The 5,621-nt window shown below is 38.9% G+C and overlaps 1 pseudogene; it reads right to left on the reverse strand.

Moving 5' to 3' along the window:
- Positions 1 to 4,197: 4,197 nt before the first annotated feature.
- LOC116527203 lies at positions 4,198 to 4,798 on the reverse strand (annotated as a pseudogene).
- Positions 4,799 to 5,621: the final 823 nt, after the last annotated feature.

Below are 5,621 nucleotides of genomic sequence, written 5' to 3' on the forward strand. Positions count from 1 at the left end.
GTCTCCTCTCAGCTCCAGAAATATCCATCCCATTTCTATATGCAGATAATTTTGGTCTTGTAGGAGTCTTTCAGTTCTCCACTTTTCCTCCCACAGTTTACTCATCTATAAAAATGCGGATTTTTTTTTAGATGGCGTCTCACTCTGTCGCTCAGGCTAAAGTGCAACGGCATAATCATGGCTCACTGCAACCTCCACCTCCTGTGTTCAAGTGATTCTCCTGCCTCAGCCTCCTCAGTACCTGGAATTACAGGTGCCTGACACCATGCCCAGCTAATTTTTGTATTTCTAGTATAGACAGGGTTTCTCTATGTTGGTCAGGCTGGTCTCAAACTCCTGACCTCAGGTGATCCATCCACCTTGGTCTCCCAAGTGCTAGGTTTACAGGCATAAGCCACCATGCCCAGCCAAAAATGTGAATGTTAATGCCAGCCTCTGATAGTTTAGGACAACTAGGACAATACCTGTCATATGGTTTATATCCAGTGCATATTCATTTTCTTCTTCCATTTTAACAGTTCTGTTGAAGCTCTGTCAGCCTCTTCTCAATCATTTTTAGTCAAAATATAAGATGTTGCATTAAAAGCATTTCTACCTCATCCTCCTCTCTGAATCAAAGTGCAGACAAGAAGAACAGCAAATAAAATTCTAATTTCAATAGAAATAGGAAATAGCCACAACAGTACCCCACAAGTCTGAAGAGTAGCTATCAGACGGTGAAATTTTAAGTGAGGAAAATGTAGTATAGTCACAAACTTTCAACATCACATGTGTCTTGCATGCCAAGACTTTTATTAGAAGTTGTATTATCTTTTTTCTCTGGAAAGACATTAGGAAAATTTCAAAAATGAACTGGGTTCAACAGTGCAAAATGCCAGAAAAGGTAAGATTGAGAGAAAAACTTCACACATGTTTCATATGAAAGAAACATGTACAAAATCCTTAAATAAAGAAGGCATGATGCACAAATTTAATACCAAGTCAAGATGCCATGCATATTTAAAAACAGTAGAAAAGGAAATCTACATATTTATAGCCAATTGATCTTCAATAAAGCTGTCAAGAACATACATTAAGGAAAGGACACACTAGTCAATAAATTGTGCTGGGGAAATTGCATAACTATATGCAGATGAATGACCCCTATTGCTCACCAGCACAAAAATCAACTTAAGATGGATTAAAGACTTAAATATAAGACCTGAAACTATAAAACTACTAAAATAGAACATAGAGAAGATTCTTGGAGACATTGATCCAGGCAAAGATTTTATACCTAAGACCTCAAAATCATGGGCAACAAAACCAGAAATAGACAAATAGCACTTAGTTAAACTAAAAGAATTCTACACAGCAAAAGAAAATCAACAGAGTGAAGAGAAAGTGGTGTTTGATTACATTATTTATTCTTTGTTATATACACAAAGAACTGCATGCATTTATTGAGCAATAAGAAGATGTATTTCATGTACCTTGTTTTTAACTGAGTAATAACTGGAAGTATTAATAAACTAGTTTAAATGGTTAAAAAAAAAAAAAAGGTGAGCAAAGCATCTGAGTAGACACATCTCCAAAAAAGATATACAAATGAGCACTAAGCTCATCAAAAGATGCTCAACATCGTTAGCCATCAGAGAACTTTACATCAAACCTACAGTGAGATCCCACTTCACATCCACTAATGGTTATAATTAAGAAAAGGACTCCGAGTGCAGTGGCTCGCGCCTGTAATCCCAGCACTTTGGGAGGCTGAGGTGGGTGGATCACAAGGTCAGGAGTTCAAGACCATTCTGACCAACATAGTGAAACCCCATATCTACTAAAAATACCAAAAATTACCCGGATGTAGTGGTGTGCGCCTGTAATCCCAGCTACTTGGGAGGCTGAGACAGGAGAATCAGGAGGCAGAGGTTACAGTGAGCTGAAATCATGCCATCGCTCCCCAGCCTGGGCAAAAGTGCAAACGTCTGTGAGAAAGACAGAGAAAGAGGAAGAGGAAGAGAAAGGAAGGAAGGAAGGGAGGGAGGGAGGGAAAGAAAGAGGGAGGGAAGGAAGGAAGGAGGGTGGGAAGGAAGGAAGGAGCGAAGGAAGGAAGAAAGGAAAGGAGGGAGGGAGGGAAGGAAAGGAGGGAGGAAGGGAAGGAAAGGAGGGAGGGAGGGAAGGAAAGGAGGGAGGAAGGGAATGAAAGGAGTGAAGGAAGGAGGGAAGAGAGGGAGGGAAAAGAAAGCAAGCTCTAAACAGAAAGAAAAGGAGAGAGAAAGAAAAAAGAAAAAGAAAGGAGGGAGGAAGGGAGAAAGCAGGAAAGGAAAGGAAGAAAGAAGAAAGAAAGGAAAGAAAGAAAGACAAGAGAGACAATGAGTGTTGGGCAGAGTGCAGTGAAGTTGGAACCTTCATACTCTGTTGATGGGAATGCAAAAATGGTGCCATCACTTTGGAAAACAGCCTGTCATTTCAGGAGGTTCTATGTGGACATAGAGTTTCCATATGACCCAACAATGCTACTCCTAGGAATATACTCAAGAAAAGTAAAAGATAAGTCCACACAAAAGCACGTACATGAATATTCAAGGCTGCCTTATGTATAATAATTAAAAATTGCAACAGCTCAAAAGTGCATCAACTGATGAATGGCTGAATGACATGTGGTGTATCCAGACAATGGAATGTAATTAGGCAATAAATATAAACAAGATGCTGATTCATGCTATGATGTGTATGAATGTTGCATACATTATGCTAAGTAATGCTGAAAGGAGCCAGTCACAAAGAACCACAGATTCTATGCATCCATATATACAAAATATCTGAGATAGGTAAATCTATAGAAACAAAATGTAGATTAGTGATTTTCTAGGGCTGGGGTGCTGGAAGGATTGAGGGGGTGATAGCTTGGAGTGTTCTGTGTCTTTTGGGGGTAATGAAAATGTTGTGAAACTGATTGTGGAGATGGTTACAGAACTCTGTGAATGTACTTAAATCCAACTAACTGTCTATTTTAAGTGGGTGAATTGTATGATATATGAATTGTATTTCAATAAAGCTGTTAAAAATAAACGATTTCAGTTATTCAAGATCTCAGGGACACTAAGTATGAATGAGGCTTCTTTGGAGGAAAAAAATATAAGATGCTGACAAAATCTCTCAGTCCAGCTCTGTGTTGTTCTGGCATCCCGGTAACAAAATCCCTCCAGATCTGGCTTTCTGTAATAGTTTGGTGCCCTCAGGAATCAACATGTCATTCCCAGGTCAGCGTGGAGGCAGGAAAGTGCAGGAGCTGCTGTGCCAAGCCACCTTCTTTGCAGAATCATCATTTCACTGCACTCACACCATTCTGGGAAGTGCTTTCACGTCTTCTGCGTTGCCCAGCCATGCAGCCCTTTCAGTGCCTTCTCATTGGCAACCTTAGGAGACCCTATGCAGAGAACCTAATTCCACTGTGTCCAAACACCTGCCCCACAGAAACTCTGAGACCATCAAATGAGTGCTGTTTTAAGCAACTGAATTTGTGACAATGTGCTACACAACAGTAAAATCTAGCAGAGTATTTTCTCTTGGAAATACTGATTGAAGCTCTTTAGATTCCCTCGACTTTCCAATTTGTCGCTGAAGCCTCGGCTCGGGTCACAACCATCCAAGGTCTCCAGAGTCAGTTCGTCTGCCAAGTGTGTTGGTGCTGGCAAGGAGTTCTGCTACAGCCTGGGCATCTAATAACACTCAACACATTTCTTCAGTTCCTCTGCAGAGATGAAATTAGGGCTCTATCTCAGGCCAAGAAAATAATTTCCCACCTGTACATAATAAAGGCTGGGCTTGTACATTCAACTACACGGTGTTAGGAGATAACCCCAGGCTACATTAACTTAATAAAGTAAATATAGAATGTAGGAAACAAATCAGGGAGTAATTTTGGCAGCCTAAAATCTTGAGTTGTGCATGCTGGCTTTTCTCGTATTTAAATGACATAGAAAGCAACTTCTTAAAAAGATATCACTGTCCAAAAAAAATTATCAAAAGAATTTTTTTTTTTTTGGGGTTGGGAATTTTTTTTTTTGTTTTTTTTTTTCTAAAAAAAAATTAACATCCATTTTACCCTACATACAGTAGGGTAAAAATAAAATGTATAAAAACTCCTTTGCACTCCCCTCATTTAGTTCTACTCCACAGAATTAGCAATGGTTAATATTTTCTTGTTTATCCTTACGGAATTCCATTTATTGGTAAGAATGGTGTCATATAAAACTCGTTAGCCAGGTGCAAGGGCTCCTGCTTGTAATCACAGCATTTCTGGAGGCCAAGGTAGGAAGATTGCTTGAGGGCAGGAGTTCAAGACCAGCCTCGGCAATGCAGAGACCCCATCTCATATGTTTTTTCTTATGCTTTCTCTTGGACATTTCTTTATTATATTTCTTCCTCTTTTTATGGAACCATTGACTTATCTGCTTATGTGTCAGTCAAATTCAAATGAGAGTGATAGACTCTCTTGTATTGTGGGGCACCTGTTTAACTTAAACTTTGCCCAGAGAGTGTCCATGAGGGATTTGCTGACTAATCTTGTCTTGGGATACTGTTTCTGTTTCTCATTTTCCCTTTCGCTTTTTACTTCCTGTTCATCTTCCATCTCCTTTTCGATTTCCTCGTCTTTTTCTTGCTCTCTCTTTCCGCCAGCTTCTCCTCCTTCCTCTCTTGATTTCTGCTTTCCCTTTTGTTCATCTTCACTGTAATTTCCATTTGCTTGTTCAGGATTTTGATCCCAAGGCATAGCTGGTTGTTTCTGTATAAGATCTTTATTCTTGGGCATGGCGGTGGCAGCGACCTCACGGGGTCTCTGACTTCTTTCTGGGTGGCGGCGGTCGCGGCGGCTGCTGCTCCGAGGGGCCCAAAAGAATTTTTAATCTCATTACATGGTTTATGCTTCAGAGCTGCTCATTTTGAGGAGGTCAAAAGGGAAGAGCTACAAAAGAATTTTATTTTCAGTTGTATTTATTTTATTTAACTTTTAAAGTTCAAAGCCATAAAAGAATTTTACCACCTGAATGTCCTTTGCTCCTCTTCCATGCGGTGAAAAATGAAAATTAGAACACTTTAGCTGTACTTAAATTCTCCTACATTCTTGTTGAAGTACTTCAAATCCCAACAGTTTTTTAGCTTATCCTTTTGCTTGATCAGTTTTATTGATATAGAATAGTTATACACATTTATGGGGTGCCTGTGATATGTTAATACATGTATACAATACATAATGATAAAATCATGGTAATTGGGTAATAAAATCCGGGTAAACATTTATCTTTTCTTTGTATTGAGATACTCCAGTTTTTCTCATCTAGCTACTTTGAAATATACAATAAATTATTATTAACTATTATCTCCCTACTATACTATCCAACGCCAGAACTGATTCTCTTCTAACTGTATTTTTGTGCCCATTAACTGTCTTTATCTTCCCTCCCTTACTCTTTTTAAAAATCAATTTGTTAAGAAGCAACACTTTATTTCTGCAAATATTTTAGTTCCTTACAATACTTCAAAATCAGTATTAGGTCTAGATTTGTTAATTAATGTGTATAAGAAGACAGTATACATTCCCCAGTCTGTTGTATTGAATACACAACTCTGGAGAT

This window comes from Sapajus apella, unplaced genomic scaffold, assembly GCF_009761245.1.
Source record: "Sapajus apella isolate SASKATOON/1434 unplaced genomic scaffold, GSC_monkey_1.0 scaffold53, whole genome shotgun sequence".
Lineage (NCBI taxonomy): Eukaryota > Metazoa > Chordata > Mammalia > Primates > Cebidae > Sapajus > Sapajus apella.